Source organism: Solanum dulcamara, chromosome 4 (genome assembly GCF_947179165.1).
Source record: "Solanum dulcamara chromosome 4, daSolDulc1.2, whole genome shotgun sequence".
NCBI classification, from domain to species: Eukaryota; Viridiplantae; Streptophyta; class Magnoliopsida; order Solanales; family Solanaceae; genus Solanum; species Solanum dulcamara.
The window spans coordinates 72,584,525-72,601,415 of record NC_077240.1 but is presented as its reverse complement, the minus strand read 5'-3'; positions in this window follow the sequence as shown (position 1 = coordinate 72,601,415).

The window sequence follows — 16,891 nt, the reverse complement described above, 5'->3', positions numbered from 1 at the left end:
GAAATATAATTAAGTAAACATTACACAATTGAAAATTTTATTTTAAGTTCTACATGAATATTCAACTTTCAAGATCACTACGGTGCTCCCATAAATGTTTTATGAATGCATTACGTAGTTCAATATGAGCTTATTTGTCCTTAGTTTTTTTATGTCGAGATTTATATTTTTGCATATTTAATTTTTGTCAATGTTAATTGTACTTATATCCAATTCAAATTTATAATAGAATTAACATAAATTTAATTTCAACAAAATTTAAGTAAAAGAAAATAATATATAAAAAAAATTAAAATTTTAATCTAAAATTAATATTATAAAAATATTACATAAAAATAATAAAATGTTTTAATTAAAATATACCAATTTATATAATATTTAATTAAAAGTATTGTATAGTAAAATAATAATAAATGACAATTGGTGTGATGAATAGTGTGGCACCAAATTTGATGCTACACTATCCACACACCAAATTTGGTGCAAAATTTGACATGTATTGGAGCAACTTTGCACCAAATTTTACGCCAAATATAGTATTTGGCGTAAAATTTAACATGGGTTGGAGATGGCCTTAGAGTAGGTGCCCACACAGCTCGATAGTTGGGTAGTAATTATTATTATTATTATTATTATTATTATTATTATTATTATTATTATTATTATTATTATTATTATTATTATTTATAAGATGATTTATGTTAGCAATGATAGCGATAGCATATATGATGAAGGTATTGGTGATTTTTGATAGTAATGAAAAAAAAAAGATTACTTTGGTAAATTAGCATATTATTTTGCCTAAAATGGAGGAGAGTTAACGGAGGAAGACAAATTTGAGTCACTATTCTAACTTTAAGAATATAATATATGGACTGGTCGTATAATTTTAAGGACATATATAGATCGATAATACAAAAGAGGGTAAAAGAAAATTAAAAAAAAATACGAAGCAGCAAAAGAGAACACACACCAATAAGCCTAATAAATCCCAGAAATAAACACAAGTGTTTTTACGTGGAAATTTCCTTGCTCAAGGAAGGCAAAACCACAACATGTCTCAAAGGATTTCACCCAGATTCCATTATCAAACAAGGTGCAATAAACAATTACAAACTCTTGACTCTTAATACCTTCCCCTTTACTAAGACACTTGGAATCTTCAACAACTAAGCAACACATTTGCTGCCCACTACACCAACTAACTCTAGTTGATATAGATTTCAACAATAACTCATTCTAGCTAACTAAGAGATGAGTTATTGCTTAAGCAAGTCAATAAAATAATAATAAATGACAATTGGTGTGATGAATAGTGTGATACCAAATTAAGAGATCAACACATGCTTAAGAGATCAACAATCTAACAACCATTGATAAATAAAGAGGGCATATGTTGTTGTTGATCTCTTAAGCATGTAATGGAGGAAATGGAGGCGATATCTACTGACTTGCCTTCTCCATTACATGCTTAAAGAGCAACAATTGTCCACCTTTTTTTAATCAATGGTCCAGATTCAATTATCTCAACTTTGTCTAGTTATACTTTAAAACAATTAGATTAATATTTAGTTGAAAATTCTAGCCATAACCTCCATCCTTCCACAAAAGTTCCTTTGTCACATTTGGGTTTGCATCATTAACCATAGAAATGAAGTTGAAAAAGATAAGAAGCCAAAAAAAAGTAGAACATTTCAGGAAAAAATGGAGAGACAAGGTGAAGTAACTGCAAGGGGAACAACTCTTCTTGATTTTCTCACAATGAATCAAACAATACAAGAAGACAAAAATGTTCAGAAAATTTCATAAATTCAACGACACTAAGAAAACATCAATGAAAAAAGATATGAAAGAGGAAATATTCACCAGCACAAAGCCATTTTTTTAACTGGAGAACCAATGGGTCGGAGCAACCAATAGCATCACTGGCGGAGACAACGAGGAGTCTATCTAAAAGTTTCTTGAATTAGATTTGCAAATTTTAATTTAGATTTTTTGCTTCTGCATTTACAAAAATTAAATTACAATAAGTAAATAAAAATAAGAAACAGAGAAAAGATCCTTGCAAAGGCAATGACATGCAGTTAAGCCAGAAGATAATAAAATTAAAGAAGATTAAAAGTCAAAGAAAAATTGAAAACATTTTAAGATTAGATGAAAAAACAAAGTGGAATTAAGTAACATGTAACATTTCACTTCAAATTTAGCTTGAATGATACTTTATAAATCTAAATATTCTTAGATTCAAATTAAATATCAATACGTAGCTCAAAATGATACTTTAAAAGTCTAAATTATTCTAAGATTTGAATTATATACTAATAAATAGGTATATCAAAATCATGATGCTTCTATATATAATATAAGAATTTAAAGATTGTGACTCAATAAAAAAGAATCCACAATATACAACTAATTTATAAAAAATAATTTTACTTAATAAAATAAATATAGAAAAGAACAATTATGAAACAACGAAGAGAACCACAATAGTCAAATTTTGAAATGACAAAGAATGGAGAGAAATCGAATAAAACTCGAAAAAATAAAATTCAATAAGAAAAAAAGATAATGAAAAGGATAGACAGATATGATAAAAATACAAAAATTAAATTACAAAAAAAAAATGATGTTAACTAAGCGAGAAAGCAAAAGAATCAAAGAAGATAAAAAAAATGCAAACCGTTTCAGCAATAACATTTTAGAAAATTGTGAAGCCCCGAAAGAGAACAAAATATATACAGCTAATTAATTAAAAAAGCAATTTTATTCAGGAAAAATAATTAAGAAAAGTTACTACTAAGTAGCGGAAGAGAATCTGCAACAATAATTGAATTACGAAATGACGAAAGATGGAGAGAAATCAAAATTTCAAAAACTAAAACCCAAAAAGGAAAAAAGGTTAAGCAAAAGAAGATGTGACCAAAACACGAAAATCAAATCATAAAAAATAAATAAAAGTAAGTAACAAAAAAAAGATTTCAACTTGAGTATTGCAAAACAACGGCGTAAAACTAAGAAAAACGATGAGATTGAAAAAGATACGAAGCAAAAAATAGATGTTGAGCATTTCAGAAATAGAGGAGAGAGAAAGTGAATAACTAACTACAAGAGGAATAACTCACTTCTTGGTGTCTTCATAATCTTTCAAACAGTAGAAAAAAATACTCATAAATTTTTAAAAATTCAGCGATACAAAGGAAACATCATTAAAGAAGCATATGAAAAAGAAAACACTCACCAGCACAAGGTCATTCCTCAGAAAAATGGAATGGAGAAATCAGTAGCGCGGCGGCGGAAACAATGAGGAGCCTATCTAAAAGTTTCTTGAATTAGAATTGCAAATTGCCAATTTAGGTTTTTTACTATTGAGACATAACCAAGTGTATGTATGGATGCAAGACTGAGTGTTAGTTAGCATCAGTGTGTGTGAGGTGTAGTTAGTTACAAAGTTGTTATGTAACTAACATTGCCAGCTGTAATTAAATTAGTTAGAAATGTACACATGGTGCAATGTGTGTAGTCTATAAAAGAGATCATCCTCTCATTCATTGTAATTAGATTTTACATGGTGCAATGTGTGTAGTCTATAAAAGAGATCATCCTCTCATTCATTGTAATTAGATTTTTCATTGAAATAAACTCCTCTTCCTCTCTTCTCTCTGAATCACATTTCTCACATTTACCTTCATGAAAGTCTAGCTTCCATGGATTCAACTACTAAAGCATAAATCTTCAGGGTATCAGAGCAGTGAGAAAGGAAATCAGCTGCATACAAAGCTTCCGAGATTGAATTCAGTGCAGATCGCTATTGATTTTTCTATTATGGTAGAAACAGAATTGACAGTAGCAACTTTAGGGCACAATCATCCACTTCATCTCCAAACTTCAGATACACTAGGTGCGGCTCTAATTGCGACAAAGCTTACAGGTCCTGAAAACTATGAGCTATGGAGTAGATCGCTGCGACTAACACTTTTTTGAAGAATAAACTTGAATTTGTTGATGAAACTTGTTTAAAAAATCTGTACATAGGAGAGTTAGCAGCTCAATGGAAAAGGTGTAATGGTGTGGTTCTTTCTTGGATCAGCAGTATAGTAGCTACAAAATTAGTTACCACAATTGTCTATGCCTCGAATTTTAAGAGAGTATGGGACGATTTCAAGGAGAGATTTGATAAATCTAATCTTACTAGAGTGTATCAGCTTTGGTCAAATGTGTCCACTCTAAGAAAAGGTACTGATTCTGTTACAACTTACTATTCCAAATTAAGAGATCTTTAGAATGAGTTAGATGTATTAGTGTCAGCTCTATTATGTAATTGTGATGAGGCATAGCCTTACATTGAACATCTTAGTCAACATAGATTCCTGATGTTCTTAATGGGCTTAAACAAATCCTACAGTCATGTTAGAAGTGACATATTGCTTAAGACTATTGTGCCTAGTATGAATTAGGCATATGCCATAGTAATTCAATAAGAAAGTCAAAGGATACTAGGTGTTGTAGACATCCATAAGGAGCCACTTACCATGCTAGTAAATAAAAAGCAATGCTTCAAAGGCAAGAAGTTGTTGGATGTTGCATGTGAGCAATGTGGTTATAAAAATAACTTGAGCAAAGATTGTTATAGAGTAATAGGGTACCCTGCAGATTTCAAAAGTAAAAGGAAGAAAGGTTTAGGAACTTCTCAAGGTGCTAATAGTGGATATAAATCCACTAATAACAATCATCCTGGAGGTTTCAAATCCTATGCAAACTATGCTAACGATGAGGAACAAGGACATGGACTCACACTCACTGAGGGGGAATATAATCATGTGCAAAATATCAGGTATAATGCAGGAGGAAATATTGGTGAATGCAGAGCAAACTTAGTAGGTAATGTATCACTAACACCTAGCACTTGTGCACATGACTGAATCATTGATTCTGGTGCTACTCACTATATTATATTTTGTAAGGACTTGGTAGCTGAATTGAGTTGCCTAGGTGGTCAAGGTTCAAGCATTATTCAGTTACCTACAGGAAATAAGGCTTAAATAATAGGCACAGGAAGTTCTACTATTTTGGGAGGTTATACAGTCAAAGATGTGTTACATGTACCTGATTTCAAGTTCAACTTGTTGTCAGTTGCTAAGCTGACTAAAGAACTATTGTGTAGTGTTAGCTTCTTTCCTAATTTCTGTCTCATGCATGACCTTTATAGTGGCAAGGTGATTGGGATTGGTAGAGAATCTGAAGGTTTATACTTGTTGAAGGACTCAATAAAAGTAGTAGCAGTAGCAGGTGCTGCAATAAAAGATTACAGCCTAACTACTCAGTGGCATCTAAGGCTTGGTCATCCATTCTACACAGCTATGCAACACATACCATCTCTAAATCTCAATCTGTCTGAGTATCCATGCTTTCATGTATGTCCTCAGGCAAAACAAATTAGACCAAGTTTTCCTGCTAGTTTACACAAGTCTAGTGGTATATTTTAGCTTATTCATGTAGACGTTAGGGGCCTTATAAAGTTCCTACTTATGATAGAAAGCAATACTTTGTTACTAAAGAAGATGACTATAGCATGTATACTTGGGCATGTTTACTTCAGTCTAAAACTAAGGTTCAGTCTGTATTAAAGAATTACTTGTTAATGGCGAACACTCAAATTGGTATTAAAGTGAAAGTGTTGAGATTTGATAATAGTACAAAATTCATGAATTCTAAATATAGAGATTTATTTGCTTCTCTTGGTATTGTTCATCAAACTTCTTGTCCATACACACCTCAGCAAAATGGGGTGGTTGAAAGAAAACATAGACACAACTTAAACACTGCTAAGGCATTGAGATTTCAAGCTTCCATTCCCATTATTTACTGTGTTCATTGTGTAAAAGGAGATATGTATCTCATAAATAAGTTATCTACAACAGTCTTACAAGGCAAGTCTCCACATGAGTTACTCTATGGTAATTAACCACAACTAGATCACTTGAGGGTGTTTGATTTCCTATGTTTTACTTCTATATTACCTAGGTCTGATAAATTTTCTCCTAGAGCAAAGAAGGGAGTGTTCATGGGGTATGCTAAAACTCAGAAGGGGTACAAAGTTCTTGATCTAGACTCTCACTCTTTTCATGTCAGTAGGGATGTCAAGTTCATAGAGCATGAGTTTCCTTTCAAACCAGATTAAATCTCCATTGCCTCATATGATTTCTTTATCCTTTCTCCACAAGAACATGTTGATTATGACAATCACAAAGATCTTATTATAGATCTTGCTGCTTCTATTGTTGCTCCGCCAGTTGCGGCATTTTATAATACTTCTGAAGAAGTAATAGTTCTTGCGGTTGTGCAAGATATTGACACACAGATAACTGAGAACACACCACAAACACGTGATGAAGGACATGTTATTTTAGATCCAACATCTGCAGAGAGCATTATCATTCCAAGTATGCTTGCACCCACATTTATTCTTGAAAAAGCTACTCAGTCTACCACTACAAGGCCTGCTCAGTCTACTTCTATAAGGCATACCAGGTCTAGATAACCTCTTATTTGGCATAAAGATTACATGGTCTCTAATCCCTCCAAGCAAGCACATGTTTCTTGTCTATATCCTATAGAGGACTATGTCAACTATTCTCAACTGAAGTATTCTTATAAGTCTTTTTTAATAGCCCTCTCACGTGTGTCTGAACCTTCTAGTTTTCAAAAGGTCTCTAAAAGTTAGGAATGGGTGGCAGCTATGCAGGAAGAAATTGCAGCTCTAGAACTCAATAATACCTGGACAGTGGTAGACCTTCCACCTGGAAAAAAGCCTATAGGCTCCAAATGGGTATACAAGGTCAAGCTTAAAGCTAATGGTGAAATTGAAAGATACAAAGACAGGTTAGTTGCTAAGAGCTATAGTCAACAAGAGGGTCTAGACTATTATGAGACTTTTTCTCCTGTAGCTAAAATGGTCACAGTTAGAACTGTTATCCGTGTTGCAGCTTCTCACAACTGGCATCTTCATTAGATGGATGTACATAATGCCTTCTTACAAGGTGATCTCATAGAAGAAGTCTACATGGACATATCTCAGGGCTTTCAGAGGCAAGGGAAGTACAAGGTGTGTAAGCTGATGAAATCTTTTATGGCTTAAAACAAGCCTCCAGGCAATGAAATTTATAGCTGACTGAGGTCTTCCTGGTTGTTGGTTACTCACAAAGTTCATATGATTCACTCTCTTTTCACAAAGAAGAATGGTGAAACTATAGCTGTGATTCTTATCTATGTTAATGATCTGCTCATAACAGGCAATAGTGACAAGATGATACAAGAGCTACAAGACTCTTTTCATAGTAAGTTCAAAATAAAGGATCTTGGTGACCTCAAATACTTCCTAGGGATTGGTATTCTAAGGTCCAAAGACGGTATACTGCTCAATTAGAGGAAATATGCTCTTGAGTTAATTTCAGACACTGGGTTGAGTGGTGCAAAACCAGTGAGTATACCATTGGAAGCAAATACCAAGCTCACCACAGTAGAATATGATGATCTAACTGGAGTTACCAAAGATACCGTATTCAAAGATATTACAAGCTACCAAAGGTTAATTGGCAGATTATTGTACCTAACCATAACTAGACCTGATATAAGTTTTGTTGTCCAAGTACCTTTACAATTCATGCAACAACCCAAACTATCACACTAGGAAGCAACCTTAAGGATAGTTAGATACATCAAAACCTGTCCTAGTCAAGGCATGTTGTTAAGCAGCAAAAAAAGTCTGGAACTTAAAGTATTCTGTGACTCAGATTAGGAAGCATGTCCCAATACCAAAAGGTCTGTAACTGAATATCTGGTTAAATTGGAAGACTTCCTCATATCTTGGAAATCCAAGAAGCAGCATACAGTGAGTAGAAGCTCTGCAGAGGCTGAGTACGGGAGCATGGCTGGTGCTGTTCCTGAAGTTATTTGGGTATTAAGAGTATTAAAGGGGTTGAATGTGGTGGTCAAAACACCTGTGAAGTTACATTGTGACAGTAAGGCAACAATCCATATTTCTAATAATCCCATCTTTCATGAGAGGACTAAACATATAGAAATTGATTGCTATTTTATGAAAGAGAGAATAAAAAATGGATTCATACTACCTACCTATGTAAATACCAAAAAGTAGTCGGCTGATCTATTTACTAAGGGGTTAGGTGCAACCTCTCATCATATGCTTTTGGGCAAGCTTGAAGTCTTTAATGTATACACAGACTAAAGCTTGAGGGGGAGTATTGAGACATAACCAAGAATATGTATGGATGCAAGACTGAGTGTTAGTTAGCATCAGTGTGTGTGAGGTGTAGTTAGTTACAAAGTTGTTATGTAACTAACAGTGCCAGCTGTCATTTAGTTAGTTGGAAATGTGCACATGGTGCAATGTGTGTAGTCTATAAAAGAGATCATCCTTTCATTCAGTGTAATTAGATTTTTCATTGAAATAAACTCCTCTCCCTCTCTTCTCTCTGAATCATGTTTCTCACATTTACTTCCATAGAAGCCTAGCTTCCATGGATTCAACTACTAAAGCATAAATCTTCATTTACTTCTGTATTTGATTTTTCTTTATTTTTTGGTAATAATAAGATAGATATATTACTTAATAAAATTAAGGCAAGTTGTTTCTAGTGTTAACCAATACATAATTTTGGGCCCTATGCTAGGAAATATTGTCAGTATTACATGGAGAAACTTTCCTAGTGAAACTAGTTCCTACAGTATCTGCTTCAAAAATGTCTGCAGCAAATGTTGGTGGAACTTCTAGTAGTCTTATGTCTTCCAAAAGTGTGCAACTGGCTCCTTATTTTTCCAAATTGTCCGCTACTCTCTTTTGTTTCCTGGATACTTGCTTAATATCTATGACGTGCAATTCCTTTATTAAGTACCTGAATTCAGAAATGATATTATTAAAACTGATTTGATTATTAGTAATCATTGATATTGCTTCATATGAGTTTATATTGACCTCTAGTGGTTTGAGTTTTCTGGAGAAGGCAATTCTCTACCCAAATAGGATGTCTAGATGTTCTACTTGTGCAACATTGGTATGAGCACAGGTCTTCATGTATCCAATTATCCATTCCTTGTTGTGGTTTGTAATTATCCCCCCTACTCCTCCTATCCCTGGTTAGTTTGGGACTGCTCCATCAGTATTGAGTTTGAAGATTCATTGGGGTGGAGGTTGCCAGCTGATCTGAATGGTAATTTTTTATTTCTTGGGAGCACTATGTTTTTGTGTATGTAAGTGGTATTCATTAGCCTGGTTTATGATGGAGTCGATATTTATCGAGTTTTTCTTGTGGTTGAAGAGGTTATCATTCCTATTATGCCAGATTCCTAAAGGCAGAAAGATAAGAGAATTCCCCATAAGAGCTATTTATTAAAGGGTTTTTGATTGATATGAGTCCATGTAGTTAGCCAGTTGGAGTGGATTATAATAGGGATATATATGCTGACTATGGAGAGGTCTCTATTGACTAGAGTCCTCCATAGGGTAGTTGCTTTGGTGTAGTGGAAGAAGATGTGATCTATGGTTTTATTACCTCTTTCACTGAACCTACAGATTGGGTTGAAATTCAGGCTAATGGTGTATATGTAGTGGATGGTAGGTAACTTTTCATGGAAAAAAATCACATAAAGGTTTTAATCTTATTTGAGGCTTGGATCTTCCAAGTCCATGTCTTGTCGATGCTGTTAGGTTGCTCACTATGCTCTTCATCAATGAGTCTATAGGCACTCCTAATAGTAAAGGCACCATCTTTTGTTAGTTCCCAGATCATTATTTCTCCCAAGGAGTTAGGAGAGGGGAGGAAGTTATCAATTATCTTCCTTTCATGATCTGCAGGAAATGTGAAAGAGAGGGTTCTCAAGCTCCATGATCCATTTGCTACTGAGGAATTGACTTTAAGATTTTGTTCATGGGCTTTAAGAGGTCCATAAATATGGATTCTAATGGTTTCATGACTCGGCATCCATTTATCAATGAAAAAAATTTATCCTATCTCCTTTATTAATAATTTATCTAGAGCCTTTTGAAAATGTGTCCCAGTCTTTCCTGATGCTTTGCCAGGTTCTGGAGACAATGGTTTTTTTTGGTTGGGGAGTCTTGTTATGGAATTATTTGGTAGAGGACTCTAGTCCAAAGTGCTTGAGAGTTGTGGAACATTCTCCAAGCTAGTCCTGCATGGAAGTCTTTGTTCTTATGTCACATTTTTGAAGGCCTAGTCCACCTTAATGTTTTGGCTTGGTAACAATGTTCCAGCCAATAAGGTGCATTCTCTTCCTATCAGAAGTAGTTCTCCATATGAAATTCCTTTGGATTCTGTCAATGATCTTGGCAGTTTTAGAGGGGAGGGTGATGTACTACATCACATGGGATGGGATGCTTGCAGGGGATGCTTTGGCTAGAGCACTTCTACCCGCCATGTTGAGGAATTTAGTTTTTCATTCATTGCACTTAACTTGCATATTATCAATGATAGGTTGGAAGTCATTGTGGACAGGCTTAGAGTGGAAGATGGGGAATCCAAGGTATTACCCAAAGATTCTTTTGGTCTGAATGTGGAGAATGTTTGAGCAACCTTCTTTAGTGCTCATGGCATAGTTTTAGGTGAAGATAATTTTGGGCTTAGTGAGGTTCAACTTTTGCCCAGAGTCATCGCAAAAAATCTCAAGGATCCTATTGATGGTACTACAATTTTGGGAGTCAGATTTTAAGAAGAGGCTTTAGATCATCAGCAAAGAACAAATGAGAGATCTTTGGTCCTAAGGTGGATATACCAATGGGATTCAAGGACTTATTCATCACAACTTCATCAATGTTCCTAGAAAGTCTCCTTATAGAGGATGAATATGTATAGGGAGAGGGGGTCCCCTTGTCAAATACCTCTGGATGGTTTAAAGTATTTAGTGGTTGCTCCATTAACAATGATAGAGATGGAGGAGGTGGTGATGCAAGACATGATGAGCTTGGACAGTCTAGTGGGGATGTTGAATTAGTCAATAGTGCCCTTAATGAAGGACCATTCAAGTCTATCAAAGGCCTTTCTCTAGGTCAATCTTGAGGATCATATTGACCATTTTCCCTTTTATTCTTTTGAAATGGTTGATATATTCCTAGACTATAATGGTATTATCAGAAGTTCTTCTTCCTGAAAGGAAGCTAGCTTGGCTAGGTCCAATGATAATGTTAAGATAGTCCTTAAGCCTAAGGGTGATGATTTTGGTAATGCACTTATAGCTTTTGTTACATAGGTCAATGGGCCTAAAATTCCTAAGGGTAGTAGAATTCTTGCATTTAGGAATCAGGAAGAGGAGGGTGGTGTTCACTTAGGGTCCTTCTTATAGGTTTTAAAGGTTAATTGCAAAAGGAAAGAACTTTGTCCTTTGCAGTTGACCAGAACTTTTGGTAGAAGATTGGGTGGATACCATCAGGGCCATGGACTTTGAGAGGCTTGAAGGATGTGATGGCTTTGATGACCTCAGACTCCTCAAGTTGTCTATCCAAGTGGTCCTTGATGAGGTGATCAAGAGTATTGGGTGTGGAGTAGGGATATGGTTACTTATTTTGGAGGTAACATGCTCAGTGGTGTAGAGCTTGGTAAAGAAGGAGGCGGTATGGTTCCTTATATCATCTTGGTTCAAGAATTCAGTACCAACCTAATCTTTGAGGGGGAGGATTCGGTTTCTTTTTCTCCTACTGATGGTAGAGACATGGAAAAATCTAATGTTGGCATCACCCTCAGTGAGCCAATTTACTCTAGATTTAGTTTTTCAGAAAATCTCTTCAGAATGAAGTAGGTTTTCATAGCCAGACATCAGGTTAGTTTCCAAATTATGGAGCAAAGAGCTATGGGGATAGTGAAGGGAGTTCTTGATGCCTCTTATCCTAACTAAGATCTTTCTGAAGATATTGCCAAAGACTTCTTTGTTTTAGATGAAGGTTTCCTTCTGGAAGTAGGAAATGGCATGAGGCAGGGGATTAGGGGGTTCAAAGCATTTCTGCACAATTCCCTTGAAACTTGGTGATTACACCATATGGGTTCCAGTTTGAAAAGAGTGGTACCTTTGGTAGGCCTGGTTTTTTCCAGCAGGACTTAGAGTGGACAATGGCCAGAGTGGGTTCTAGGTAGGTGGATAATGTTGGAGTCAGGGTACAGAGTTATCCAGTAGTCATTAGTCAAAAACCTATATAATCTCTCAAAAATTAGATCTCTCTTATTTTTATAGCTTTTATTGGTCCAAGTATACTTATTGCCCTTGTACCCTAGGTTTACCATACTACATTGATTTAAGCATTGCCAGAGGAGGTTAACTCTTCTATTGTTAATATTTCTACCTCCTATTTTATCTTGGGCTTAGAGGATTTCATTAAAATCTCATCCAATAAGCCAAGGGTCATTGTAGTTTTGAGAGATCATAATTAGGCTTTCCCAAAGGGTAAAACGAGTTGAAAAATCATTACCAGTATATAGAGTAGAAAAAATCCATGAAGTATGGTTGGAAAGTACCTTAGCAATGACTTGGATACCTTGGGGGTGAAAATCATGTTATCCACTTTTAGGAGCTCCTCCTTCCACTTTATGACAAAGCCTCTAGAGAGGCCTTCAGATGCAGACTGAATATGAGCATCATAGCCAAGATCAATAACAATTTGACCATGATCCTTCATTTTAGTTTTGAGAAAGACAAGCAGTGCAGGCTTATAGATGGTCACCATTGACCTGCATTGTCTTCTATATTTGGCAATATTCGCACCTCTTGCATTCCATATGATAAAATTCATTATTTGACTGGTCAGTAGTGTTGGAGGGTGTTTATCCCTTTACCTAAGACCCCAGTTTCATTACTCAGAGAGGGTGTACAAGGTGGTAGAGATGATTCTCAGGGTACTGGAGTTGGTCCCAGGCAGGCCGGACAGGCGATAGAGATAGACATGGCCATATGTATATATTTTCGGGTAGGCCAGAGGTGGAGACATCGAATGCCATCATCACAGGTACGATCTCGGACTCTCATCAGCCTACCTATGCTTTATTTATTTCGGTCTACTTAATCGTATGTGTCTGCTTATTATGCTAGTTGGTGGGATATTTTGTATGATCCATTCTATAATAATACTCCAGGTAATACATCTACACTTTTATAATCAAAATATTTAATCATAAAAAGATGAAAATTGCTTACTTCTGTACATGCAAATTGTTGCATTCAAATGCACATGCAAATATACGTGGTCTTAAAAGTAATATAGTGGCTCTTTTTGAGAGCCGGATGTCGAACCCACAGAGAATATAAAACTAGGCTTAGTTAACTTTTCAATGAATTAAATTATAAGTGTGTGTCTCAAAAAGTTGAGTTTGTTTATACCTATGAATGATAATACCAAAATTAGGTGAAAACTACTTAAAAGATGTCAATTAGAGTTATCAATTTAAAGAAGAGTCCTTGAGTTGTAGTAATTTAAGATTTTCGGTTTAACCTTCTTTACCTTGGTATCCAAGAGGTTCTCAATTACTGATTTACAGGGTTAATTTTACAATTATGATCTTTCAATCTCTAATTGCCTATCCTTGTTGACAGCTTAACTACATTATTGAGCGGGGATAAGCATGAACCAACAAAAATGCATTAATCTTTTCATCTTGTTTAGCAACCAAACATGGTGTATAGATATTTGTCACAATCTTTCTATACACTAATTATTCTAGACAACTCTAAAACAAACATGCTCCTTATATTCTAGTGTTCTATCTTCCTTTCATCTTTCGAGTTAAGGATAGACAACAAATATATTTCAATGGTGATCAAGCACTAAAATAATTAAAACAAGAATATAAGAGTAACTTCATATAAACCCCATTTTCAACCAAAGAAAACAAGAATTAAGCCTTCATCTTATGGCTATAACCCAAGAACAAGGGCATTTAGCCCCTCATAGTTTGTGAGATATTTTCATGAATCATTTGTAACATAAACTTGAATTTCAGGTGAAAAAAAGGAGAAATTATCACCAAACTAGGTCTTCTCTCATCTTCCTTCCGCTTCTCCCCGACAAGAACAAGTGCTACCCTTTTAGAATATGCAAAAGTGCCAATTATAGTGCCAAAAAACATATTGGTAAAGCAAATGCGCTAAAGTCCGCGATGCAGACTTGGGTCATTCCAATAAAACATTTTATTTTCCTGCTTTTGGTACAAATTTAGCCTACTCATGTCTAAGAATCGCGACGAGGACTTGTCGCGGACCACACTGCCTCACCAGCGTTCGCCAAAGATTCTATGGAATTCAGAACTACTACAACTGGGACTGTCTCCATGTGGTTTCTCAAATTCATAGTTAGTTTCTTCACTTTTGCTAGACAATGAGCTAAAATAGCTTCGTTGGAGGGTTCTATGAACTCTTTCAGACAAGGTTTTTCTACTCGCCAAATGTCTAGTTTTTCATCCTCCAATGCAAACAATAACTCTTCCATCTACTTATTGGATTGTATTAATTTCTCTAGAGCTAATAGAGTTACTTCTCCTAGGTTTCCTCCCTCGTTTGCTTGAGTCCAAGGCTCAAGTCCAACTAGTTGGGTTAGTTGGATGAAGCTTGGCACTGTTGGTGTCCAGTGCGGTTAGGGAATAAAGGGGATTTATGGTTGGACCTATGCCATAGTAATGTTCCTTTCCACAGTTGACATTACGTTGGGGCTATTGAAGAGGTCTGTCTGCAGCAATGCTTGAGTCCAGAGTTGCTATCCAAAGGCATTAAGTGTCAAGTTTAGCCCTTTGCTCACTATTTGGGCCAGGCATCTTGGGTCTTCTCCCATAATCATGAATGGTTGTTGTCCCATTGAGATTGTCAGTGTTATAGACCTTCCCTGGAGATCTAGTTCCACCCAGAACTCTAGAGTGTGGTTCTATGGTTGTGGGTTTGAGACAAAGATCAATAGTGATGGTGTTGGGTTGTTCATTTTTGTGGATGTTCTTACTAAAAGTGATCTGGTGATGTGCGGAAATCTCCTATCACGATCCGAACTAAGGCCAAGCCACGATACGATGATCGAAATGCGAGGGACCCCAACTAAGTCATCTTAGTACACATCGCATTTATAAGGTAAAAAAATATGATAAAGATAAGTGGATAATCATCATAAGGGAATAAGACTATGTCACGACCTGACCTAGAGCCTAGTCGTAACACGACAATTGAAACCCTGAAGGGCTCCAACCAAGACTCTTGTACATATATAAGCATTCATAAGGTAAAGCAAAAGCAAAATATCATAAGAGAGTCTAAATCATGAATCGTAAATGAAGAATGTCACACGACAACATAGACTTGAAATATTTGTCCAACTAGATGCCTCTACTCATGAATATGGGTGAGTATTAAGACATGTCCCTAGCTCACCCTCAAGATGAAACATAGTAAAAGTCTTTGAAAACAATAACTAACTCGATAACTAGTCCCTGATAAGTGAGGACTCACCATAACCGCTGGTTAGGAAAGCTTAACTAGCCATGTAGATGAGTATGATCTTCAACCTCAACCCCTACATTATGAGATAATGTAGGCAAAAAATATGCATTAGTATGTTGGAATGTACTAAGTATGTGGACGTGACATGCAACGTAAATTATGGAATGCAATGGTCAAACAAATCACATGGTAAGATGAGATAAGTAAAGACATGAGAAAATCATATTGACCAAAGTATTTTAAAAAAATAATTTAAAATCATAGCATACCTAAGCGATCATACATATGTGGGATAGGAACCATAACTGACAATAAGACCATGCAAGCTATAACATGGAATCCCATTGTCTCCGCATACAATGAAGAAAAAGGAGAATCTACTTGCCAAGGTAGAATCCTCCTCGCTAAGCGGGTCATGTATATGCTATATGTGGATCCACTAGCTAGGTCATGAAGGCAATCCTACGGTGGCACGTATTTATGAGACAAGAGACTTTATATAAGGACATCGTATTTTGAGCCCCCATCTCAAGTCCACATTCGGTGCAAAGTCAAATCCCATGGAATACATAAACAACATAGAAATCATAATTTTATATATCATAGTCATTATCATAGGTTTAAAATAATGGAGTAACTCATTTTCATAAAATACTTGTAATGTGAGAATTGTTCTTTCATCATTACAATCATACTTACATAATTTATACCGTTTGGCCTTAGGTCACCACATAGGGCCCTAAGTCACCTTACTTTATAACTTGCATAAAAATCATCCTTCGAAATATACTTATAGTCCATGATCATAATTGAAATACATAATCATAATTCATACTTGAAAATTCATGATCATAGCTTATACATGAAATTTAGGTAAGGCATGATTGTATGATCAATTGATTTGAAAATCATGTAATTGACTTGAAAACATGCATGATCATAAACTTTATATCAACCCATACATAATTCATATAGATAATATCATTAGGAAGTATAATTGAAAATACTCATAATTTTTATCATGAACCGTAGAGATCAAAATAGGAGAATTCATGGAAAAACTCTTCAATTTAATGCAATAACCATCAATTTATATTAAAATAGACTCATGATTATACTTTGAATCAAAATTCATGCAATAGGAATAGAGATCATAAAACCCATAAAATACCAAACTTTAATTTGATAGAAAGTGAAACTTAACCACACGAGTCCTACAACATATGGATGCGTAAGCGGCATGTAACCAATCCATACCAAGAATGATTTCAAAATCAGTCATATCAAGTTCAACAAGGTCACACGGAATAACTCTGTGCAAGACCCATATGGGATAATTTCTATAAGCTCTCTTGGCTAAACCAAATTACTAATGGGAGTATAAACCGAAAAAGAG